The sequence below is a fragment of the Camelus bactrianus genome, chromosome 36 (assembly GCF_048773025.1).
Source record: "Camelus bactrianus isolate YW-2024 breed Bactrian camel chromosome 36, ASM4877302v1, whole genome shotgun sequence".
In the NCBI taxonomy this organism is placed as follows: domain Eukaryota; kingdom Metazoa; phylum Chordata; class Mammalia; order Artiodactyla; family Camelidae; genus Camelus; species Camelus bactrianus.
The window spans coordinates 12,837,641-12,863,654 of record NC_133574.1 but is presented as its reverse complement, the minus strand read 5'-3'; the positions used below and the strand labels follow the sequence as shown (position 1 = coordinate 12,863,654).

Here is a 26,014-nt window from a genome sequence, read left to right as displayed (position 1 = left end):
GGCAAGAGGACCCTTGGCTTCCTCCAATTGGAGACAGCGGCGGCGGTGACGTGCGGCATAAGGGTCGTATCCCCGTATCCCCCTATGCGGCCCAGGCTGCAGGCAGTCCCCAGAGGGCTGGGCGGAGCGTGTGGCACCGTGCTGCTCTCTGGGCACCCGGTGAAGGGTAGGGTGCCCGGTGCCGACGGCTGCTGCGTTGGGTTCCGTCTCTTGTCGTTGTTGGCGCTTATGTCTGTCATCCAACCCAGCCCTCCCTTCTGTCCTGCAGGTAACCCCGTGGCCCGGAGGGCCCCAAACTTTCCAAGGACCTGCCTGCGTGGCCTGACCCGGGTGTGGCCCTTCGTACCCCAGCTTGGCACCTGCACATGGTCTCCCTTGGTGCCCTGTGCAACCTCGCCCCCAACGCCAGCTGCTCCGCTCGGTAAGAGGAAAGCATAGTCCTCTGTTTCTTCCTGGAGTCACTGCAGAAGAAGGGCAGATCGCTCTCCGGGGCTTCCCCGTGCACGGGCGGCCGTTACTGGGCTAACGGCCGTGTCCCTCTGGTCCCTTAGCAGACGCACTTGATGGACCGCGTCTTCCCCGTCCTGCCCTGGGGAGGGAGGTGTTTGTTGTAGAGGGAAAGAGGGTCATTTGACGGAGGGCAGATCTGTCGGTTCTGCACACGGGCCTTCAACATACACCACATTCCGGGCTCCCTGTAGGACAAGCCGGCCCCTGTCACAGTCTGCGGCGAGTGGAGCCCTGATATTCCACAGCCGATGATCGGTTATGGAAGAAAAACCCGAACCAGGGGCCTGTGGTCTCTTTAGTCTAAGGTCCTGAGACCTGTCTCCCACTCGGTCTAATGTGAGACTTAGTGTGTTACGGGGAAGAAGGCCTCAAAGATCTTTGCGCTTCAGCAAACTAACATGTTTTATAAGGCAGTTAACAGTGAAAGAGTGTTTTGTATTTTACTTTATCTATGCCGAGAAGCTAGTTGACTCGGGGAAGGACATAGGTTAGTGGTAAATAGAATGCTTGCTTAGCATCCCGAATTCTGTGTGCTCATTCCCGGTACCTCCAATTAAAAACAGAAGAAAAGAAAAAACTAAAACAAGAGCAAACGTCAAATGTTAGAAATACATAGTGCGCAAACCCAAGTTCCATATCCATTCTTTTTAAGTGTTTTCCTCTTACTACCTGGTTTGAAATATATCCCAACCGTGACTTAAGCATTTTTTTCAGAAAATGCTCTAACTCTTTGAAAGTCTTTTCTGCCACTTTTGTTTTGACACATCCACGAACGGAGATAGACGCACATGGTGGTTTTAATATACATTCGTGAATATTCTCATTAACGTACCTTTAACTACATTTTACAGATGGTGTGTCAGTGCGCCACTTTACAGAAGAGAGAGGAAGAGAATCTTCCTGGGATGAGGTACAGTCTCTTGTTTTTAATGTCCTTGTGTGTCTAAATAAGTACCAGGGGTTTCTGAGTCATAAACCGGGGGTTGGTGTGAGTGTGCATTTTCACGTTTGCATCTGCTGATGAGAATTTTTGACTTATGCTTTTAACTTACAGTTTAGGATGTGATTCTGTGCTTAATGCCGTAGGACTGGATAATGCACTTGTGTCCATTTTCCAGACTCACGTTGTGAAAATAGTGTCTGTGTGGGCATTCTTTTTTTCAGGGTCTTTCCCTTACAGTTTATTAGAGGATATTGAAAAGAAATTCATCCCTGCGAAAGTTACGTGTATCTTGTGGTTGGTTCTTCTTTTTGCCGTCCTCACTTGAAATTAATTAAGTGATGTTTCATTTTCAAGGCAGCATGTTTTGTCTTCCCCTTCCACCGCCAGTAACAGTGGTCTAGTTTCCTTAATGCCTTACGCTGTTTCCCACCTGCTCCTTTTACTCAGGCTGCCCTTCCCCAAAGACCCTCCACATCCACCCTCTGTACTGGATCTCTCTTTTATGAAACAGTGCGGTCTTCCCAGCATTCCCTGAGCTATCCACGTGCAGCGGACTCTCTTGTCCTTTGTGGCGTTACTGTACCCGTTCACCTCAGTTGTAGAGCTGTTGAAACATTTCGGTGCTCATTTGTTTTCATGGATCCTGAGCCTCTGGCAGAACAGAGAGGAGAATCTGCCTTTTACTTGTACCGCCAGCTTCTCCCAGGATAGGGCTTATGTTCTGATAGCTTCTGTAAATAACTCTTGTCTACCTGACTGACTCAGCGTATGCACATGATCTGAATCTCGGTTCCTGATTTATCTTTTTTGTGTTCCTTGGAAGGGGCGACTAAGCCCGAAATTACAAAACCGGAGTATGCTACTTGGACTGTAGAAATGGCTCCGCAGGAGCTGACGGATCATAAAACACTGACCTCTGTTGGTGGAGCACACAGAGCTTATTACACACTGGGTAAGTTAGTGAACGTGGCTGGCATTTCTTGTTCTCTGTGCCTAAAAACTAGTGTGCTCTGGGGGGAAGGGTATATGTAGCTCAGCAGTGGAGAGATTGCGGGCTTAGCATGCAGGATTTCCTGGGGTCAGTATCTAGTTCCTCCAAGAAATGAGTGTGATACGGGGAAGGAAGGAGGGAAGGAAGGCTCAAAGCTTTTGTTTCTCTTCAGAAGTGTCTACGCAGGAAAGCCTAATCCTCCATCCTTTTCTGTGGTTTTTAGCCGACGCGGGACCTGGCACGGCTCCGGAGTGGCCCGGCAGCGCCCGCGCACCAGCGGCGGCCCCGGAGGCCCAGGTAAGTGGGGTGGTCATTCTCTGTTGGACCTCGTCCTGGGAAAGGTGATCTTCCCTTTCTCCCGGCAGCCGTTCCTGGACTCGTCTGCAGACTTTGTGTCCTGTGACGGGTCTGGCATGGCGTGTCGCTGCCTTTTTCAGACTCAAAACTCTTGCCCAGGAGCCAGTGGGCTGCTTCTCCCGGGAGCCCGTCGCCTTGGCTGGTGCCTGCAGGAGCCATGAGGGAGTGTTTAGGAGCCGGGGCCCACAGACTTTGACTGTGGTTTTCTCGAAACAGCGTGAGTAGGGTGAGCCCTCGCTCCACACTGACTTCTCCTGGCTCGGCTGACTCCTTCCTGACCTCCTGCACCTGGGGTTGCTCCTGGGTCACTGAGACGGATTTCTGTGTCATCGTTCTTTTGACAGGTTTACCTGCTCAGGCCAGGTGATTCTCCTGTTTAGAATGTCCATTCAGATCCTGGTAACTGGAAAAGGGGCAAAGCCCTCCCTCCAGCTTTGTACGGTGTGCTTTGTGCAATTTTGAGTCTTCCTGGGTGTGGTAAACGTCACAGCCCGTCACTGTCTTTTCTCGGGAGTTAAGTGTGTCTTGGCCGCTGCCTCCAGTTGTAGTCTGGGCAGAAAAGCCTGGCTCTCGGAGATGGTGCGTTTGTAGTAGGGAATAGAGGCTGGAAGGGAAAGAGCCCGCCGTGAAAATGCCTCCTTCTCTGCGGGGGAATTCCAATGCCCACCAGAGTGCGTACGTTGTGTTTGTCCCCCACTCTGCTCTGGGTCGGGCCTGCCCTGGAAGCTGTCAGAGCTGCTCGTCGGTCTCATGGCACACAGTGGGGTTTTGCGCACGAGCTTGTATAGTACCTTTGGTGTCAGGTGTGGGGTTGAGACTCCCCACGTCACACTCCCGTAGCACGCAGGTAGGGTGCGTTCCGTAGCGAACGTAAAATCCAGACGTCCCTGAGGATAGGGATGATTGTAGCGGAGCCTGAGTCCATTCTGAGGACAGCCTTGTCCCCTCAGGAGCCCTTGGCCAGCTCCGCCACAGGACACCGGGATGCCCAGCTCCCCAGGGCTCTTTGCGCACAGGGGCAGCCCCTGCGGTGCGGAGGAGGGCCCTTTGTGAGGAGGCTGCAGAGAGGGCCTGGCAGGGTCCTGCAGGCAGAGCCCTGCAGGCAGAGCGGTGACCCTGGTGCGGCTCTGATTGCTCGTGTTGAGAATGAGCTCTTCACGTCCGTCCTGTCTACGTGTTCCTGGTCAGCGCCGGGCCAGCTTGCGTGGAGCTGGGGTAGTTGGCTGGGAGGGCCGTCCCGCCCAGAGCGGCTGGCTGTTGGGAAGGCGCTAGTTTGCCCGTGTGCTGGAATCTCTGTGTGCAGCCCCTAGGGCAAGAGGACCCTTGGCTTCCTCCAATTGGAGACAGCGGCGGCGGTGACGTGCGGCATAAGGGTCGTATCCCCGTATCCCCCTGTGCGGCCCAGGCTGCAGGCAGTCCCCAGAGGGCTGGGCGGAGCGTGTGGCACCGTGCTGCTCTCTGGGCACCCGGTGAAGGGTAGGGTGCCCGGTGCCGACGGCTGCTGCGTTGGGTTCCGTCTCTTGTCGTTGTTGGCGCTTATGTCTGTCATCCAACCCAGCCCTCCCTTCTGTCCTGCAGGTAACCCCGTGGCCCGGAGGGCCCCAAACTTTCCAAGGACCTGCCTGCGTGGCCTGACCCGGGTGTGGCCCTTCGTACCCCAGCTTGGCACCTGCACATGGTCTCCCTTGGTGCCCTGTGCAACCTCGCCCCCAACGCCAGCTGCTCCGCTCGGTAAGAGGAAAGCATAGTCCTCTGTTTCTTCCTGGAGTCACTGCAGAAGAAGGGCAGATCGCTCTCCGGGGCTTCCCCGTGCACGGGCGGCCGTTACTGGGCTAACGGCCGTGTCCCTCTGGTCCCTTAGCAGACGCACTTGATGGACCGCGTCTTCCCAGTCCTGCCCTGGGGAGGGAGGTGTCTGTTGTAGAGGGAAAGAGGGTCGTTTGACGGAGGGCAGATCTGTCGGTTCTGCACATGGGCCTTCAACATACACCACATTCCGGGCTCCCTGTAGGACAAGCCCGCCCCTGTCAGTGTCTGCGGCGAGTGGAGCCCTGATATTCCACAGCCGATGATCGGTTATGGAAGAAAAACCCGAACCAGGGGCCTGTGGTCTCTTTAGTCTAAGGTCCTGAGACCTGTCTCCCACTCGGTCTGTTGTGAGACTTAGTGTGATACGGGGAAGAAGGCCTCAAAGATCTTTGCGCTTCAGCAAACTAACATGTTTTGTAAGGCAGTGAACAGTGAAAGAGTGTTTTGTATTTTATTTTATCTATGCCGAGAAGCTAGTTGACTCGGGGAAGGACATAGGTTAGTGGTAAATAGAATGCTTGCTTAGCATCCCGAATTCTGTGTGCTCATTCCCGGTACCTCCAATTAAAAACAGAAGAAAAGAAAAAACTAAAACAAGAGCAAACTTCAAATGTTAGAAATACATAGTGCGCAAACCCAAGTTCCATATCCATTCTTTTCAAGTGTTTTCCTCTTACTACCTGGTTTGAAATATATCCCAACCGTGACTTAAGCATTTTTTTCAGAAAATGCTCTAACTCTTTGAAAGTCTTTTCTGCCACTTTTGTTTTGACACATCCACGAACGGAGATAGACCCACATGGTGGTTTTTATATACATTCGTGAATATTCTCATTAACGTACCTTTAACTACATTTTACAGATGGTGTGTCAGTGCGCCACTTTACAGAAGAGAGAGGAAGAGAATCTTCCTGGGATGAGGTACAGTCTCTTGTTTTTAATGTCCTTGTGTGTCTATATAAGTACCAGGGGTTTCTGAGTCATAAACCGGGGGTTGGTGTGAGTGTGCATTTTCACGTTTGCATCTGCTGATGAGAATTTTTGACTTATGCTTTTAACTTACAGTTTAGGATGTGATTCTGTGCTTAATGCCGTAGGACTGGATAATGCACTTGTGTCCATTTTCCAGACTCACGTTGTGAAAATAGTGTCTGTGTGGGCATTCTTTTTTTCAGGGTCTTTCCCTTACAGTTTATTAGAGGATATTGAAAAGAAATTCATCCCTGCGAAAGTTACATGTATCTTGTGGTTGGTTCTTCTTTTTGCCGTCCTCACTTGAAATTAATTAAGTGATGTTTCATTTTCAAGGCAGCATGTTTTGTCTTCCCCTTCCACCGCCAGTAACAGTGTTCTAGTTTCCTTAATGCCTTACGCTGTTTCCCACCTGCTCCTTTTACTCAGGCTGCCCTTCCCCAAAGACCCTCCACATCCACCCTCTGTACTGGATCTCTCTTTTATGAAACAGTGCGGTCTTCCCAGCATTCCCTGAGCTATCCACGTGCAGCGGACTCTCTTGTCCTTTGTGGCGTTACTGTACCCGTTCACCTCAGTTGTAGAGCTGTTGAAACATTTCGGTGCTCATTTGTTTTCATGGATCCTGAGCCTCTGGCAGAACAGAGAGGAGAATCTGCCTTTTACTTGTACCGCCAGCTTCTCCCAGGATAGGGCTTATGTTCTGATAGCTTCTGTAAATAACACTGGTCTACCTGACTGACTCAGCGTATGCACATGATCTGAATCTCGGTTCCTGATTTATCTTTTTTGTGTTCCTTGGAAGGGGCGACTAAGCCCGAAATTACAAAACCGGAGTATGCTACTTGGACTGTAGAATTGGCTCCGCAGGAGCTGACGGATCATAAAACACTGACCTCTGTTGGTGGAGCACACAGAGCTTATTACACACTGGGTAAGTTAGTGAACGTGGCTGGCATTTCTTGTTCTCTGTGCCTAGAAACTAGTGTGCTCTGGGGGGAAGGGTATATGTAGCTCAGCAGTGGAGAGATTGCGGGCTTAGCATGCAGGATTTCCTGGGGTCAGTATCCAGTTCCTCCAAGAAATGAGTGTGATACGGGGAAGGAAGGAGGGAAGGAAGGCTCAAAGCTTTTGTTTCTCTTCAGAAGTGTCTACGCAGGAAAGCCTAATCCTCCATACTTTTCTGTGGTTTTTAGCCGACGCGGGACCTGGCACGGCTCCGGAGTGGCCCGGCAGCGCCCGCCCACCTGTGGCGGCCCCGGAGGCCCAGGTAAGTGGGGTGGTCATTCTCTGTTGGACCTCGTCCTGGGAAAGGTGATCTTCCCTTTCTCCCGGCAGCCGTTCCTGGCCTCGTCTGCAGACTGTGTGTCCTGTGACGGGTCTGGCATGGCGTGTCGCTGCCTTTTCAGACTCAAAACTCTTGCCCAGGAGCCAGTGGGCTGCTTCTCCCGGGAGCACTTCGCCTTGGCTGGTGCCTGCAGGAGCCATGAGGGAGTGCTTAGGAGCCGGGGTCCGCAGACTTTGACTGTGATTTTCTCGAAACAGCGTGAGTAGGGTGAGCCCTCGCTCCACACTGACTTCTCCTGGCTCGGCTGACTCCTTCCTGACCTCCTGCACCTGGGGTTGCTCCTGGGTCACTGAGACGGATTTCTGTGTCATCGTACTTTTGAATGGTTTCCCGGCTCATGCCAGGTGATTCTCCTTTTTAGAATGTCCATTCAGACCCTGTTAACTGGTAAAGGGGCAAAGCACTACCTCCAGCTTTGTACGGTGTGCTTTGTGCAATTTTGAGTCTTCCTGGGTGTGGTAAAAGTCACAGCCCGTCACTGTCTTTTCTCGGGAGTTAAGTGTGTCTTGGCCGCTGCCTCCAGTTGTAGTCTGGGCAGAAAAGCCTGGCTCTCGGAGATGGTGCGTTTGTAGTAGGGAATAGAGGCTGGAAGGGAAAGAGCCCGCCGTGAAAATGCCTCCTTCCCTGCGGGGGTATTCCCATGCGCACCAGAGTGCGTACGTTGTGATTTTCCCCCACCCTGCGCGGGGTAGGGCCTGCCCTGGAAGATGTCAGACCTGTTCGTCGGTCTCATGGCACACCGTGGGGTTTTGCGCACGAGCTGGTACAGTCCCTTTGGTGTCAGGTGTGGGGTTGAGACTCCACACGTCACTCTCCCGTAGCACGCAAGTAGGGTGCGTTCCGTAGCGAACGTAAATTCCAGACGTCCCTGAGAATAGGGATGATTGTAGCGGAGCCTGAGTCCCTTCTGAGGACAGCCTTGTCCCCTCAGGAGCCCTTGGCCAGCTCCGCCGCAGGACTCCGGGATGCCCAGCTCCCCAGGGCTCTTTGCGCCCAGGGGCAGCCAATGCGGGGCGGAAGAGGGCCCTTTGTGAGGAGGGGGCAGAGAGGGCCTGGCAGTGTCCTGCAGGCAGAGCCCTGCAGGCAGAGCGGTGACCCTGGTGCGGCTGTGCTTGCTCGTGTGGAGAATGAGCTCTTCACTTCCGTCCCGTCTCCGTGTTCCTGGTCCTCTCCGGGCAAGCTTGCGTTGAGCTGGTGAAGTTGGCGGGGAGTGCCGTCCTGCCCAGAGCGGCTGGCTGTTAGGAAGGCGCTAGTTTGCCCGTGTGCTGGAATCTCTGTGTGCAGCCCCTAGGGCAAGAGGACCCTTGGCTTCCTCCAATTGGAGACAGCGGCGGCGGTGACGTGCGGCATAAGGGTCGTATCCCCGTGTCCCCCTGTGCGGCCCAGGCTGCAGGCAGGCCCCAGAGGGCTGGGCAGAGCGTGTGGTTCCGTGCTGCTCCCTGGGCACCCGGTGGAGGGGAGGGTGCCCGGTTCCGACGGCTGCATCGTTGGGTTTCGTCTCTTGTCGTTGTTGGCGCTTGTGTCTGTCATCCAACCCAAACCTCCCTTCTGTCCTGAAGGTCACCCCGTGGGCTGGAGTGCCCCAACATTTCCGAGGACCAGCTTGCGTGGCCTGCCCCGGGTTCGGCCTTCGTCGCCCAGCTTGGCACCTGCACCTGGTCCCCCTTGGTGCCCTGTGCAATCTCGACCCCAACGCCAGCTGCTCCGCTCGGTAAGAGGAAAGCATAGTCCTCTGTTTCTTCCTGGATTCACTGCAGAAGAAGGGCAGGATGCTCTCCGGGGCTTCCCCGTGAACGGGCGGCCGTGACTGTGCTCACGGCCGTGTCCCTCTGGTCCCTTAGCAGACGCACTTGATGGACCGCGTCTTCCCCGTCCTGCCCTGGGGAGGGAGGTGTCTGTTGTACAGGGAAAGAGGGTCCTCTGACGGAGGGCAGGCGTGTCGGTTCTGCACACGGGCCTTCAACAAACACCACGTTCCGGGCTCCCTGTAGGACAAGCCCGCCCCTGTCACTGTATGCAGATATTGGAGCCCTGAACTTCCACAGCCGATGATCGGTTATGGAAGAAACACCCGAACCCGGGGCCTGTGGTCTCTTCAGTCAAGGGACCTGAGACCTGTCTCCCACTCGGTCTGATGTGAGACTTAATGTGATACGGGGAAGAAGGCCTCAAAAATCTTTGCGCTTCAGCAATCTAACATGTTTTGTAAGGCAGTGAACCGTGAAAAAGTGTTTTGTGTTTTATTTTATCTATGCCGAGAAGCTAGTTGACTCGGGGAAGGACATAGGTTAGTGGTAAATAGAATGCTTGCTTAGCATGCCGAATTCCGTGTGCTCATTCCCGGTACCTCCATTTAAAAACAGAAGAAAAGGAAAAACACAAACAAGAGCAAACTTCAAATGTTAGAAATACATAGTGCGCAAACCCAACTTTCATATCCATTCTTTTTACGTGTTTTCCTATTAATAGTTGGTTTGAAATATATCCCAACCATGACTTAAGCATTTTTTTCTGAAAATTCTCTAACTCTTTGAAAGTCTTTTCTGCCACTTTTGTTTTGACACATCCACGAACGTAGATAGACGCACAAGGTGGTTTTAATATACATTCGTGAATATTCTCATTAACGTACCTGTAACTACATTTTACAGATTGTGTGTCTGTGCGCCACTTAACAGAAGAGAGAGGAAGAGAATCTTCCTGTGATGAGGTACAGTCTCTTGATTTTAATGTCCTTGTGTGTCTATATAAGTACCAGGGGATTCTGAGACATAAACCGGGGGTTGGTTTGAGTGTGCATTTTCACGTTTGCTTCTGCTGATGAGAAATTTTGACTTATGCTTTTAACTTAGAGTTTAGGATGTGATTCTGTGCTTAATGCCGTAGGACTGGATAATGCACTTGTGTTCATTTTCCAGACTCACGTTGTGAAACCAGTGTCTGTGTGAGCATTCTTTATTTCAGGGTCGTTCCCTTACAGTTTATTACAGGATATTGAAAAGAAATTCATCCCTGGGAAAGTTAGGTGTATCTTGGGGTTGGTTTTTGTTTTAGCCGTCCTCACTTGAAATTAATTATGTGATGTTTCATTTTCAAGGCAGCATGATTTGTCTTCCCCTTCCACCGCCAGTAACAGTGGTCTAGTTTCCTTAATGCCTTACGCTGTTTCCCACCTGCTCCTTTTACTCAGGCTGCCCTTCCCCCAAGCCCCTCCACATCCCCCCTCTGCGCTAGATCTCTCTTTTATGAAACAGTGCGGTCTTCCCAGCATTCCCTGAGCTATCCACGTGCAGCGGACGCTCCTGTCTTTTGTGGCGTTACTTTACCCGTTCACCTCACTTGTAGAGCTGTTGAAACATTTCTGTGCTGATTTGTTTTCATAGATCCTGTGCCTCTGGATGAACAGAGAAAGAATCGGCCTTTTATTTGTAATGCCAGCTTCTCCCAGGATAGGGCTTATGTTCTGATAGCTTCGGTAAATAACTCTTGTCTACCTGACTGACTAAGCGTATGCACATGATCTGAATCTCGGTTCCTGATTTATCTTTTTTGTGTTCCTAGGAAGTGGCGACTAAGCCCGAAATTACAAAACCGGAGTATGCTACTTGGACTGTAGAATTGGCTCCGCAGGAGCTGACGGATCATAAAACACTGACCTCTGTTGGTGGAGCACACCGAGCTTATTTTACACTGGGTATGTTAGTGAACGTGGCTGGCATTTCTTGTTCTCTGTGCCTAGAAACTAGTGTGCTCTGGGGGGAAGGGTATATGTAGCTCAGCAGTGGAGAGAATGCGGGCTTAGCATGCAGGAGTTCCTGGGGTCAGTATCCAGTTCCTCCAAGAAACGAGTATGATACGGGAAAGGAAGGAAGAAGGAAGGCGCAAAGCTTTTGTATCGCTTCAGAAGTGTCTTCGCAGCAAAGCCTAATCCTCCATCCTTTTCTTTGGTTTTTAGCCGACGCGGGACTTGGCGCGGCTCCAGAGTGGCCCGGCAGCACCCGCGCACCAGCGGCGGCCCCGGAGGCCCATGTAAGTGGGGTGGTCATTCTCTGTTGGACCTCGTCCTGGGAAAGGTGATCTTCCCGTTCTCCCGGCAGCCGTTCCTGGCCTCGTCTGCAGACTTTGTGTCCTGTGAAGGGTCTAGCATGGCGTGTCGCTGCCTTTTTCAGACTCAAAACTCTTGCCCAGGAGCCAGTGGGCTGCTTCTCCCGGGAGCCCGTCGCCTTGGCTGGTGCCTGCAGGAGCCATGAGGGTGTGTTTAGGAGCCGGGGCCCGCAGAGTTTGACTGTGCTTTTCTCGAAACAGCGTGAGTAGGGTGAGCCCTCGCTCCACACTGACTTCTCCTGGCTCGGCTGACTCCTTCCTGACCTCCTGCACCTGGGGTTGCTCCTGGGTCACTGAGACGGATTTCTGTGTCATCGTTCTTTTGACAGGTTTACCTGCTCAGGCCAGGTGATTCTCCTGTTTAGAATGTCCATTCAGATCCTGGTAACTGGAAAAGGGGCAAAGCCCTCCCTCCAGCTTTGTACGGTGTGCTTTGTGCAATTTTGAGTCTTCCTGGGTGTGGTAAACGTCACAGCCCGTCACTGTCTTTTCTCGGGAGTTAAGTGTGTCTTGGCCGCTGCCTCCAGTTGTAGTCTGGGCAGAAAAGCCTGGCTCTCGGAGATGGTGCGTTTGTAGTAGGGAATAGAGGCTGGAAGGGAAAGAGCCCGCCGTGAAAATGCCTCCTTCTCTGCGGGGGAATTCCAATGCCCACCAGAGTGCGTACGTTGTGTTTGTCCCCCACTCTGCTCTGGGTCGGGCCTGCCCTGGAAGCTGTCAGAGCTGCTCGTCGGTCTCATGGCACACAGTGGGGTTTTGCGCACGAGCTTGTATAGTACCTTTGGTGTCAGGTGTGGGGTTGAGACTCCCCACGTCACACTCCCGTAGCACGCAGGTAGGGTGCGTTCCGTAGCGAACGTAAAATCCAGACGTCCCTGAGGATAGGGATGATTGTAGCGGAGCCTGAGTCCATTCTGAGGACAGCCTTGTCCCCTCAGGAGCCCTTGGCCAGCTCCGCCACAGGACACCGGGATGCCCAGCTCCCCAGGGCTCTTTGCGCACAGGGGCAGCCCCTGCGGTGCGGAGGAGGGCCCTTTGTGAGGAGGCTGCAGAGAGGGCCTGGCAGGGTCCTGCAGGCAGAGCCCTGCAGGCAGAGCGGTGACCCTGGTGCGGCTCTGCTTGCTCGTGTTGAGAATGAGCTCTTCACTTCCGTCCTGTCTACGTGTTCCTGGTCAGCGCCGGGCCAGCTTGCGTGGAGCTGGGGTAGTTGGCTGGGAGGGCCGTCCCGCCCAGAGCGGCTGGCTGTTGGGAAGGCGCTAGTTTGCCCGTGTGCTGGAATCTCTGTGTGCAGCCCCTAGGGCAAGAGGACCCTTGGCTTCCTCCAATTGGAGACAGCGGCGGCGGTGACGTGCGGCATAAGGGTCGTATCCCCATATCCCCCTGTGCGGCCCAGGCTGCAGGCAGTCCCCAGAGGGCTGGGCGGAGCGTGTGGCACCGTGCTGCTCTCTGGGCACCCGGTGAAGGGTAGGGTGCCCGGTGCCGACGGCTGCTGCGTTGGGTTCCGTCTCTTGTCGTTGTTGGCGCTTATGTCTGTCATCCAACCCAGCCCTCCCTTCTGTCCTGCAGGTAACCCCGTGGCCCGGAGGGCCCCAAACTTTCCAAGGACCTGCCTGCGTGGCCTGACCCGGGTGTGGCCCTTCGTACCCCAGCTTGGCACCTGCACATGGTCTCCCTTGGTGCCCTGTGCAACCTCGCCCCCAACGCCAGCTGCTCCGCTCGGTAAGAGGAAAGCATAGTCCTCTGTTTCTTCCTGGAGTCACTGCAGAAGAAGGGCAGATCGCTCTCCGGGGCTTCCCCGTGCACGGGCGGCCGTTACTGGGCTAACGGCCGTGTCCCTCTGGTCCCTTAGCAGACGCACTTGATGGACCGCGTCTTCCCCGTCCTGCCCTGGGGAGGGAGGTGTCTGTTGTAGAGGGAAAGAGGGTCATTTGACGGAGGGCAGATCTGTCGGTTCTGCACACGGGCCTTCAACATACACCACATTCCGGGCTCCCTGTAGGACAAGCCCGCCCCTGTCACTGTCTGCGGCGAGTGGAGCCCTGATATTCCACAGCCGATGATCGGTTATGGAAGAAAAACCCGAACCAGGGGCCTGTGGTCTCTTTAGTCTAAGGTCCTGAGACCTGTCTCCCACTCGGTCTGTTGTGAGACTTAGTGTGATACGGGGAAGAAGGCCTCAAAGATCTTTGCGCTTCAGCAAACTAACATGTTTTGTAAGGCAGTGAACAGTGAAAGAGTGTTTTGTATTTTATTTTATCTATGCCGAGAAGCTAGTTGACTCGGGGAAGGACATAGGTTAGTGGTAAATAGAATGCTTGCTTAGCATCCCGAATTCTGTGTGCTCATTCCCGGTACCTCCAATTAAAAACAGAAGAAAAGAAAAAACTAAAACAAGAGCAAACTTCAAATGTTAGAAATACATAGTGCGCAAACCCAAGTTCCATATCCATTCTTTTCAAGTGTTTTCCTCTTACTACCTGGTTTGAAATATATCCCAACCGTGACTTAAGCATTTTTTTCAGAAAATGCTCTAACTCTTTGAAAGTCTTTTCTGCCACTTTTGTTTTGACACATCCACGAACGGAGATAGACGCACATGGTGGTTTTAATATACATTCGTGAATATTCTCATTAACGTACCTTTAACTACATTTTACAGATGGTGTGTCAGTGCGCCACTTTACAGAAGAGAGAGGAAGAGAATCTTCCTGGGATGAGGTACAGTCTCTTGTTTTTAATGTCCTTGTGTGTCTATATAAGTACCAGGGGTTTCTGAGTCATAAACCGGGGGTTGGTGTGAGTGTGCATTTTCACGTTTGCATCTGCTGATGAGAATTTTTGACTTATGCTTTTAACTTACAGTTTAGGATGTGATTCTGTGCTTAATGCCGTAGGACTGGATAATGCACTTGTGTCCATTTTCCAGACTCACGTTGTGAAAATAGTGTCTGTGTGGGCATTCTTTTTTTCAGGGTCTTTCCCTTACAGTTTATTAGAGGATATTGAAAAGAAATTCATCCCTGCGAAAGTTACGTGTATCTTGTGGTTGGTTCTTCTTTTTGCCGTCCTCACTTGAAATTAATTAAGTGATGTTTCATTTTCAAGGCAGCATGTTTTGTCTTCCCCTTCCACCGCCAGTAACAGTGGTCTAGTTTCCTTAATGCCTTACGCTGTTTCCCACCTGCTCCTTTTACTCAGGCTGCCCTTCCCCAAAGACCCTCCACATCCACCCTCTGTACTGGATCTCTCTTTTATGAAACAGTGCGGTCTTCCCAGCATTCCCTGAGCTATCCACGTGCAGCGGACTCTCTTGTCCTTTGTGGCGTTACTGTACCCGTTCACCTCAGTTGTAGAGCTGTTGAAACATTTCGGTGCTCATTTGTTTTCATGGATCCTGAGCCTCTGGCAGAACAGAGAGGAGAATCTGCCTTTTACTTGTACCGCCAGCTTCTCCCAGGATAGGGCTTATGTTCTGATAGCTTCTGTAAATAACTCTTGTCTACCTGACTGACTCAGCGTATGCACATGATCTGAATCTCGGTTCCTGATTTATCTTTTTTGTGTTCCTTGGAAGGGGCGACTAAGCCCGAAATTACAAAACCGGAGTATGCTACTTGGACTGTAGAAATGGCTCCGCAGGAGCTGACGGATCATAAAACACTGACCTCTGTTGGTGGAGCACACAGAGCTTATTACACACTGGGTAAGTTAGTGAACGTGGCTGGCATTTCTTGTTCTCTGTGCCTAGAAACTAGTGTGCTCTGGGGGGAAGGGTATATGTAGCTCAGCAGTGGAGAGATTGCGGGCTTAGCATGCAGGATTTCCTGGGGTCAGTATCCAGTTCCTCCAAGAAATGAGTGTGATACGGGGAAGGAAGGAGGGAAGGAAGGCTCAAAGCTTTTGTTTCTCTTCAGAAGTGTCTACGCAGGAAAGCCTAATCCTCCATCCTTTTCTGTGGTTTTTAGCCGACGCGGGACCTGGCACGGCTCCGGAGTGGCCCGGCAGCGCCCGCGCACCAGCGGCGGCCCCGGAGGCCCAGGTAAGTGGGGTGGTCATTCTCTGTTGGACCTCGTCCTGGGAAAGGTGATCTTCCCTTTCTCCCGGCAGCCGTTCCTGGACTCGTCTGCAGACTTTGTGTCCTGTGACGGGTCTGGCATGGCGTGTCGCTGCCTTTTTCAGACTCAAAACTCTTGCCCAGGAGCCAGTGGGCTGCTTCTCCCGGGAGCCCGTCGCCTTGGCTGGTGCCTGCAGGAGCCATGAGGGAGTGTTTAGGAGCCGGGGCCCACAGACTTTGACTGTGGTTTTCTCGAAACAGCGTGAGTAGGGTGAGCCCTCGCTCCACACTGACTTCTCCTGGCTCGGCTGACTCCTTCCTGACCTCCTGCACCTGGGGTTGCTCCTGGGTCACTGAGACGGATTTCTGTGTCATCGTTCTTTTGACAGGTTTACCTGCTCAGGCCAGGTGATTCTCCTGTTTAGAATGTCCATTCAGATCCTGGTAACTGGAAAAGGGGCAAAGCCCTCCCTCCAGCTTTGTACGGTGTGCTTTGTGCAATTTTGAGTCTTCCTGGGTGTGGTAAACGTCACAGCCCGTCACTGTCTTTTCTCGGGAGTTAAGTGTGTCTTGGCCGCTGCCTCCAGTTGTAGTCTGGGCAGAAAAGCCTGGCTCTCGGAGATGGTGCGTTTGTAGTAGGGAATAGAGGCTGGAAGGGAAAGAGCCCGCCGTGAAAATGCCTCCTTCTCTGCGGGGGAATTCCAATGCCCACCAGAGTGCGTACGTTGTGTTTGTCCCCCACTCTGCTCTGGGTCGGGCCTGCCCTGGAAGCTGTCAGAGCTGCTCGTCGGTCTCATGGCACACAGTGGGGTTTTGCGCACGAGCTTGTATAGTACCTTTGGTGTCAGGTGTGGGGTTGAGACTCCCCACGTCACACTCCCGTAGCACGCAGGTAGGGTGCGTTCCGTAGCGAACGTAAAATCCAGACGTCCCTGAGGATAGGGATGATTGTAGCGGAGCCTGAGTCCATTCTGAGGACAGCCTTGTCCCCTCAGGAGCCCTTGGCCAGCTCCGCCACAGGACACCGGGATGCCCAGCTCCCCAGGGCTCTTTGCGCACAGGGGCAGCCCCTGCGGTGCGGAGGAGGGCCCTTTGTGAGGAGGCTGCAGAGAGGGCCTGGCAGGGTCCTGCAGGCAGAGCCCTGCAGGCAGAGCGGTGACCCTGGTGCGGCTCTGATTGCTCGTGTTGAGAATGAGCTCTTCACGTCCGTCCTGTCTACGTGTTCCTGGTCAGCGCCGGGCCAGCTTGCGTGGAGCTGGGGTAGTTGGCTGGGAGGGCCGTCCCGCCCAGAGCGGCTGGCTGTTGGGAAGGCGCTAGTTTGCCCGTGTGCTGGAATCTCTGTGTGCAGCCCCTAGGGCAAGAGGACCCTTGGCTTCCTCCAATTGGAGACAGCGGCGGCGGTGACGTGCGGCATAAGGGTCGTATCCCCGTATCCCCCTGTGCGGCCCAGGCTGCAGGCAGTCCCCAGAGGGCTGGGCGGAGCGTGTGGCACCGTGCTGCTCTCTGGGCACCCGGTGAAGGGTAGGGTGCCCGGTGCCGACGGCTGCTGCGTTGGGTTCCGTCTCTTGTCGTTGTTGGCGCTTATGTCTGTCATCCAACCCAGCCCTCCCTTCTGTCCTGCAGGTAACCCCGTGGCCCGGAGGGCCCCAAACTTTCCAAGGACCTGCCTGCGTGGCCTGACCCGGGTGTGGCCCTTCGTACCCCAGCTTGGCACCTGCACATGGTCTCCCTTGGTGCCCTGTGCAACCTCGCCCCCAACGCCAGCTGCTCCGCTCGGTAAGAGGAAAGCATAGTCCTCTGTTTCTTCCTGGAGTCACTGCAGAAGAAGGGCAGATCGCTCTCCGGGGCTTCCCCGTGCACGGGCGGCCGTTACTGGGCTAACGGCCGTGTCCCTCTGGTCCCTTAGCAGACGCACTTGATGGACCGCGTCTTCCCAGTCCTGCCCTGGGGAGGGAGGTGTCTGTTGTAGAGGGAAAGAGGGTCGTTTGACGGAGGGCAGATCTGTCGGTTCTGCACATGGGCCTTCAACATACACCACATTCCGGGCTCCCTGTAGGACAAGCCCGCCCCTGTCACTGTCTGCGGCGAGTGGAGCCCTGATATTCCACAGCCGATGATCGGTTATGGAAGAAAAACCCGAACCAGGGGCCTGTGGTCTCTTTAGTCTAAGGTCCTGAGACCTGTCTCCCACTCGGTCTGTTGTGAGACTTAGTGTGATACGGGGAAGAAGGCCTCAAAGATCTTTGCGCTTCAGCAAACTAACATGTTTTGTAAGGCAGTGAACAGTGAAAGAGTGTTTTGTATTTTATTTTATCTATGCCGAGAAGCTAGTTGACTCGGGGAAGGACATAGGTTAGTGGTAAATAGAATGCTTGCTTAGCATCCCGAATTCTGTGTGCTCATTCCCGGTACCTCCAATTAAAAACAGAAGAAAAGAAAAAACTAAAACAAGAGCAAACTTCAAATGTTAGAAATACATAGTGCGCAAACCCAAGTTCCATATCCATTCTTTTCAAGTGTTTTCCTCTTACTACCTGGTTTGAAATATATCCCAACCGTGACTTAAGCATTTTTTTCAGAAAATGCTCTAACTCTTTGAAAGTCTTTTCTGCCACTTTTGTTTTGACACATCCACGAACGGAGATAGACCCACATGGTGGTTTTTATATACATTCGTGAATATTCTCATTAACGTACCTTTAACTACATTTTACAGATGGTGTGTCAGTGCGCCACTTTACAGAAGAGAGAGGAAGAGAATCTTCCTGGGATGAGGTACAGTCTCTTGTTTTTAATGTCCTTGTGTGTCTATATAAGTACCAGGGGTTTCTGAGTCATAAACCGGGGGTTGGTGTGAGTGTGCATTTTCACGTTTGCATCTGCTGATGAGAATTTTTGACTTATGCTTTTAACTTACAGTTTAGGATGTGATTCTGTGCTTAATGCCGTAGGACTGGATAATGCACTTGTGTCCATTTTCCAGACTCACGTTGTGAAAATAGTGTCTGTGTGGGCATTCTTTTTTTCAGGGTCTTTCCCTTACAGTTTATTAGAGGATATTGAAAAGAAATTCATCCCTGCGAAAGTTACATGTATCTTGTGGTTGGTTCTTCTTTTTGCCGTCCTCACTTGAAATTAATTAAGTGATGTTTCATTTTCAAGGCAGCATGTTTTGTCTTCCCCTTCCACCGCCAGTAACAGTGTTCTAGTTTCCTTAATGCCTTACGCTGTTTCCCACCTGCTCCTTTTACTCAGGCTGCCCTTCCCCAAAGACCCTCCACATCCACCCTCTGTACTGGATCTCTCTTTTATGAAACAGTGCGGTCTTCCCAGCATTCCCTGAGCTATCCACGTGCAGCGGACTCTCTTGTCCTTTGTGGCGTTACTGTACCCGTTCACCTCAGTTGTAGAGCTGTTGAAACATTTCGGTGCTCATTTGTTTTCATGGATCCTGAGCCTCTGGCAGAACAGAGAGGAGAATCTGCCTTTTACTTGTACCGCCAGCTTCTCCCAGGATAGGGCTTATGTTCTGATAGCTTCTGTAAATAACACTGGTCTACCTGACTGACTCAGCGTATGCACATGATCTGAATCTCGGTTCCTGATTTATCTTTTTTGTGTTCCTTGGAAGGGGCGACTAAGCCCGAAATTACAAAACCGGAGTATGCTACTTGGACTGTAGAATTGGCTCCGCAGGAGCTGACGGATCATAAAACACTGACCTCTGTTGGTGGAGCACACAGAGCTTATTACACACTGGGTAAGTTAGTGAACGTGGCTGGCATTTCTTGTTCTCTGTGCCTAGAAACTAGTGTGCTCTGGGGGGAAGGGTATATGTAGCTCAGCAGTGGAGAGATTGCGGGCTTAGCATGCAGGATTTCCTGGGGTCAGTATCCAGTTCCTCCAAGAAATGAGTGTGATACGGGGAAGGAAGGAGGGAAGGAAGGCTCAAAGCTTTTGTTTCTCTTCAGAAGTGTCTACGCAGGAAAGCCTAATCCTCCATACTTTTCTGTGGTTTTTAGCCGACGCGGGACCTGGCACGGCTCCGGAGTGGCCCGGCAGCGCCCGCCCACCTGTGGCGGCCCCGGAGGCCCAGGTAAGTGGGGTGGTCATTCTCTGTTGGACCTCGTCCTGGGAAAGGTGATCTTCCCTTTCTCCCGGCAGCCGTTCCTGGCCTCGTCTGCAGACTGTGTGTCCTGTGACGGGTCTGGCATGGCGTGTCGCTGCCTTTTCAGACTCAAAACTCTTGCCCAGGAGCCAGTGGGCTGCTTCTCCCGGGAGCACTTCGCCTTGGCTGGTGCCTGCAGGAGCCATGAGGGAGTGCTTAGGAGCCGGGGTCCGCAGACTTTGACTGTGATTTTCTCGAAACAGCGTGAGTAGGGTGAGCCCTCGCTCCACACTGACTTCTCCTGGCTCGGCTGACTCCTTCCTGACCTCCTGCACCTGGGGTTGCTCCTGGGTCACTGAGACGGATTTCTGTGTCATCGTACTTTTGAATGGTTTCCCGGCTCATGCCAGGTGATTCTCCTTTTTAGAATGTCCATTCAGACCCTGTTAACTGGTAAAGGGGCAAAGCACTACCTCCAGCTTTGTACGGTGTGCTTTGTGCAATTTTGAGTCTTCCTGGGTGTGGTAAAAGTCACAGCCCGTCACTGTCTTTTCTCGGGAGTTAAGTGTGTCTTGGCCGCTGCCTCCAGTTGTAGTCTGGGCAGAAAAGCCTGGCTCTCGGAGATGGTGCGTTTGTAGTAGGGAATAGAGGCTGGAAGGGAAAGAGCCCGCCGTGAAAATGCCTCCTTCCCTGCGGGGGTATTCCCATGCGCACCAGAGTGCGTACGTTGTGATTTTCCCCCACCCTGCGCGGGGTAGGGCCTGCCCTGGAAGATGTCAGACCTGTTCGTCGGTCTCATGGCACACCGTGGGGTTTTGCGCACGAGCTGGTACAGTCCCTTTGGTGTCAGGTGTGGGGTTGAGACTCCACACGTCACTCTCCCGTAGCACGCAAGTTGGGTGCGTTCCGTAGCGAACGTAAATTCCAGACGTCCCTGAGAATAGGGATGATTGTAGCGGAGCCTGAGTCCCTTCTGAGGACAGCCTTGTCCCCTCAGGAGCCCTTGGCCAGCTCCGCCGCAGGACTCCGGGATGCCCAGCTCCCCAGGGCTCTTTGCGCCCAGGGGCAGCCAATGCGGGGCGGAAGAGGGCCCTTTGTGAGGAGGGGGCAGAGAGGGCCTGGCAGTGTCCTGCAGGCAGAGCCCTGCAGGCAGAGCGGTGACCCTGGTGCGGCTGTGCTTGCTCGTGTGGAGAATGAGCTCTTCACTTCCGTCCCGTCTCCGTGTTCCTGGTCCTCTCCGGGCAAGCTTGCGTTGAGCTGGTGAAGTTGGCGGGGAGTGCCGTCCTGCCCAGAGCGGCTGGCTGTTAGGAAGGCGCTAGTTTGCCCGTGTGCTGGAATCTCTGTGTGCAGCCTCTCGGGCAAGAGTACCCTTGGCTTACTCCACTTGGAGACAGCGGCGGCGGCGTCGTTCGGCGTCAGGGTCGTATCCCCGTGTCCCCCTGTGCGGCCCAGGCTGCAGGCAGGCCCCAGAGGGCTGGGCAGAGCGTGTGGTTCCGTGCTGCTCTCTGGGCACCCGGTGGAGGGGAGGGTGCCCGGTTCCGACGGCTGCATCGTTGGGTTTCGTCTCTTGTCGTTGTTGGCGCTTTTGTCTGTCATCCAACCCAACCCTCCCTTCTGTCCTGAAGGTCACCCCGTGGGCTGGAGTGCCCCAACATTTCCGAGGACCAGCTTGCGTGGCCTGCCCCGGGTTTGGACCTTCGTCGCCCAGCTTGGCACCTGCACCTGGTCCCCCTTGGTGCCCTGTGCAATCTCGACCCCAACGCCAGCTGCTCCGCTCGGTAATAGGAAAGCATAGTCCTCTGTTTCTTCCTGGATTCACTGCAGAAGAAGGGTAGGATGCTCTCCGGTGCTTCCCCGTGAACGGGCGGCCGTGACTGGGCTCACGGCCGTGTCCCTCTGGTCCCTTAGCAGACGCACTTGATGGACCGCGTCTTCCCCGTCCTGCCCTGGGGAGGGAGGTGTCTGTTGTACAGGGAAAGAGGGTCCTCTGACGGAGGGCAGACGTGTCGGTTCTGCACACGGGCCTTCAACAAACACCACGTTCCGGGCTCCCTGTAGGACAAGCCCGCCCCTGTCACTGTATGCAGATATTGGAGCCCTGAACTTCCACAGCCGATGATCGGTTATGGAAGAAACACCCGAACCCGGGGCCTGTGGTCTCTTCAGTCAAGGGTCCTGAGACCTGTCTCCCACTCGGTCTGATGTGAGACTTAATGTGATACGGGGAAGAAGGCCTCAAAAATCTTTGCGCTTCAGCAATCTAACATGTTTTGTAAGGCAGTGAACCGTGAAAAAGTGTTTTGTGTTTTATTTTATCTATGCCGAGAAGCTAGTTGACTCGGGGAAGGACATAGGTTAGTGGTAAATAGAATGCTTGCTTAGCATGCCGAATTCCGTGTGCTCATTCCCGGTACCTCCATTTAAAAACAGAAGAAAAGAAAAAACACAAACAAGAGCAAACTTCAAATGTTAGAAATACATAGTGCGCAAACCCAACTTTCATATCCATTCTTTTTACGTGTTTTCCTATTAATACTTGGTTTGAAATATATCCCAACCATGACTTAAGCATTTTTTTCTGAAAATTCTCTAACTCTTTGAAAGTCTTTTCTGCCACTTTTGTTTTGACACATCCACGAACGGAGATAGACGCACATGGTGGTTTTAATATACATTCGTGAATATTCTCATTAACGTACTTTTAAATACATTTTACAGATGGTGTGTCAGTGCGCCACTTAACAGAAGAGAAAGGAAGAGAATCTTCCTGTGATGAGGTACAGTCTCTTGTTTTTAATGTCCTTGTGTGTCTATATAAGTACCAGGGGATTCTGAGACATAAACCGGGGGTTGGTTTGAGTGTGCATTTTCACGTTTGCTTCTGCTGATGAGAAATTTTAACTTATGCTTTTAACTTAGAGTTTAGGATGTGATTCTGTGCTTAATGCCGTAGGACTGGATAATGCACTTGTGTTCATTTTCCAGACTCACGTTGTGAAACCAGTGTCTGTGTGAGCATTCTTTATTTCAGGGTCGTTCCCTTACAGTTTATTACAGGATATTGAAAAGAAATTCATCCCTGGGAAAGTTAGGTGTATCTTGGGGTTGGTTTTTGTTTTAGCCGTCCTCACTTGAAATTAATTATGTGATGTTTCATTTTCAAGGCAGCATGATTTGTCTTCCCATTCCACCGCCAGTAACAATGGTCTAGTTTCCTTAATGCCTTACGCTGTTTCCCACCTGCTCCTTTTACTCAGGCTGCCCTTCCCCAAAGACCCTCCACATCCACCCTCTGCGCTAGATCTCCCTTTTATGAAACAGTGCGGTCTTCCCAGCATTCCCTGAGCTATCCACGTGCAGCGGACGCTCCTGTCCTTTGTGGCGTTACTTTAACCGTTCACCTCAGTTGAAGAGCTGTTGAAACATTTCTGTGCTGATTTGTTTTCATGGATCCTGTGCCTCTGGATGAACAGAGAAAGAATCTGCCTTTTATTTGTAATGCCAGCTTCTCCCAGGTTAGGGCTTATGTTCTGATAGCTTCGGTAAATAACACTGGTCTACCTGACTGACTCAGCGTATGCACATGATCTGAATCTCGGTTCCTGATTTATCTTTTTTGTGTTCCTAGGAAGTGGCGACTAAGCCCGAAATTACAAAACCGGAGTATGCTACTTGGACTGTAGAATTGGCTCCGCAGGAGCTGACGGATCATAAAACACTGACCTCTGTTGGTGGAGCACACCGAGCTTATTTTACACTGTGTATGTTAGTGAACGTGGCTGGCATTTCTTGTTCTCTGTGCCTAGAAACTAGTGTGCTCTGGGGGGAAGGGTATATGTAGCTCAGCAGTGGAGAGAATGCGGGCTTAGCATGCAGGAGTTCCTGGGGTCAGTATCCAGTTCCTCCAAGAAACGAGTATGATACGGGAAAAGAAGGAAGAAGGAAGGCGCAAAGCTTTTGTTTCGCTTCAGAAGTGTCTTCGCAGCAAAGCCTAATCCTCCATCCTTTTCTTTGGTTTTTAGCCGACGCGGGACTTGGCGCGGCTCCAGAGTGGCCCGGCAGCACCCGCGCACCAGCGGCGGCCCCGGAGGCCCATGTAAGTGGGGTGGTCATTCTCTGTTGGACCTCGTCCTGGGAAATGTGATCTTCCCGTTCTCCCGGCAGCCGTTCCTGGCCTCGTCTGCAGACTTTGTGTCCTGTGACGGGTCTGGCATGGCGTGTCGCTGCCTTTTTCAGACTCAAAACTCTTGCCCAGGAGCCAGTGGGCTGCTTCTCCCGGGAGCCCGTCGCCTTGGCTGGTGCCTGCTGGAGCCATGAGGGAGTGCTTAGGAGCCGGGGCCCGCAGAGTTTGACTGTGCTTTTCTCGAAACAGCGTGAGTAGGGTGAGCCCTCGCTCCACACTGACTTCTCCTGGCTCGGCTGAATCCTTCCTGACCTCCTGCACCTGGGGTTGCTCCTGGGTCACTGAGACGGATTTCTGTGTCATCGTTCTTTTGACAGGTTTACCTGCTCAGGCCAGGTGATTCTCCTGTTTAGAATGTCCATTCAGATCCTGGTAACTGGAAAAGGGGCAAAGCCCTCCCTCCAGCTTTGTACGGTGTGCTTTGTGCAATTTTGAGTCTTCCTGGGTGTGGTAAACGTCACAGCCCGTCACTGTCTTTTCTCGGGAGTTAAGTGTGTCTTGGCCGCTGCCTCCAGTTGTAGTCTGGGCAGAAAAGCCTGGCTCTCGGAGATGGTGCGTTTGTAGTAGGGAATAGAGGCTGGAAGGGAAAGAGCCCGCCGTGAAAATGCCTCCTTCTCTGCGGGGGAATTCCAATGCCCACCAGAGTGCATACGTTGTGTTTGTCCCCCACTCTGCTCTGGGTCGGGCCTGCCCTGGAAGCTGTCAGAGCTGCTCGTCGGTCTCATGGCACACAGTGGGGTTTTGCGCACGAGCTTGTATAGTAGCTTTGGTGTCAGGTGTGGGGTTGAGACTCCCCACGTCACACTCCCGTAGCACGCAGGTAGGGTGCGTTCCGTAGCGAACGTAAAATCCAGACGTCCCTGAGGATAGGGATGATTGTAGCGGAGCCTGAGTCCATTCTGAGGACAGCCTTGTCCCCTCAGGAGCCCTTGGCCAGCTCCGCCACAGGACACCGGGATGCCCAGCTCCCCAGGGATCTTTGCGCACAGGGGCAGCCCCTGCGGTGCGGAGGAGGGCCCTTTGTGAGGAGGCTGCAGAGAGGGCCTGGCAGGGTCCTGCAGGCAGAGCCCTGCAGGCAGAGCGGTGACCCTGGTGCGGCTCTGCTTGCTCGTGTTGAGAATGAGCTCTTCACGTCCGTCCTGTCTACGTGTTCCTGGTCAGCGCCGGGCAAGCTTGCGTGGAGCTGGGGTAGTTGGCTGGGAGGGCCGTCCCGCCCAGAGCGGCTGGCTGTTGGGAAGGCGCTAGTTTGCCCGTGTGCTGGAATCTCTGTGTGCAGCCCCTAGGGCAAGAGGACCCTTGGCTTCCTCCAATTGGAGACAGCGGCGGCGGTGACGTGCGGCATAAGGGTCGTATCCCCGTATCCCCCTATGCGGCCCAGGCTGCAGGCAGTCCCCAGAGGGCTGGGCGGAGCGTGTGGCACCGTGCTGCTCTCTGGGCACCCGGTGAAGGGTAGGGTGCCCGGTGCCGACGGCTGCTGCGTTGGGTTCCGTCTCTTGTCGTTGTTGGCGCTTATGTCTGTCATCCAACCCAGCCCTCCCTTCTGTCCTGCAGGTAACCCCGTGGCCCGGAGGGCCCCAAACTTTCCAAGGACCTGCCTGCGTGGCCTGACCCGGGTGTGGCCCTTCGTACCCCAGCTTGGCACCTGCACATGGTCTCCCTTGGTGCCCTGTGCAACCTCGCCCCCAACGCCAGCTGCTCCGCTCGGTAAGAGGAAAGCATAGTCCTCTGTTTCTTCCTGGAGTCACTGCAGAAGAAGGGCAGATCGCTCTCCGGGGCTTCCCCGTGCACGGGCGGCCGTTACTGGGCTAACGGCCGTGTCCCTCTGGTCCCTTAGCAGACGCACTTGATGGACCGCGTCTTCCCCGTCCTGCCCTGGGGAGGGAGGTGTTTGTTGTAGAGGGAAAGAGGGTCATTTGACGGAGGGCAGATCTGTCGGTTCTGCACACGGGCCTTCAACATACACCACATTCCGGGCTCCCTGTAGGACAAGCCGGCCCCTGTCACAGTCTGCGGCGAGTGGAGCCCTGATATTCCACAGCCGATGATCGGTTATGGAAGAAAAACCCGAACCAGGGGCCTGTGGTCTCTTTAGTCTAAGGTCCTGAGACCTGTCTCCCACTCGGTCTAATGTGAGACTTAGTGTGTTACGGGGAAGAAGGCCTCAAAGATCTTTGCGCTTCAGCAAACTAACATGTTTTATAAGGCAGTTAACAGTGAAAGAGTGTTTTGTATTTTACTTTATCTATGCCGAGAAGCTAGTTGACTCGGGGAAGGACATAGGTTAGTGGTAAATAGAATGCTTGCTTAGCATCCCGAATTCTGTGTGCTCATTCCCGGTACCTCCAATTAAAAACAGAAGAAAAGAAAAAACTAAAACAAGAGCAAACGTCAAATGTTAGAAATACATAGTGCGCAAACCCAAGTTCCATATCCATTCTTTTTAAGTGTTTTCCTCTTACTACCTGGTTTGAAATATATCCCAACCGTGACTTAAGCATTTTTTTCAGAAAATGCTCTAACTCTTTGAAAGTCTTTTCTGCCACTTTTGTTTTGACACATCCACGAACGGAGATAGACGCACATGGTGGTTTTAATATACATTCGTGAATATTCTCATTAACGTACCTTTAACTACATT

The 26,014-nt window shown here is 53.0% G+C and overlaps 2 long non-coding RNA genes across 2 annotated transcripts; both read left to right on the top strand.

Annotated features, from left to right (window-relative positions):
• The first annotated feature begins 2,891 nt into the window (after positions 1-2,891).
• Positions 2,892-7,100, top strand: LOC141576165 (uncharacterized). The gene is made up of 6 exons (XR_012504388.1): positions 2,892-3,018; positions 4,380-4,532; positions 5,473-5,531; positions 6,388-6,516; positions 6,779-6,852; positions 6,992-7,100. It is a non-coding gene; the product is annotated as an uncharacterized LOC141576165 (long non-coding RNA).
• Positions 7,101-8,494: 1,394 nt separating this feature from the next.
• Positions 8,495-11,204, top strand: LOC141576072 (uncharacterized). The gene is made up of 5 exons (XR_012504320.1): positions 8,495-8,641; positions 9,582-9,640; positions 10,492-10,624; positions 10,886-10,959; positions 11,100-11,204. It is a non-coding gene; the product is annotated as an uncharacterized LOC141576072 (long non-coding RNA).
• The last annotated feature ends 14,810 nt before the right edge of the window (positions 11,205-26,014 follow it).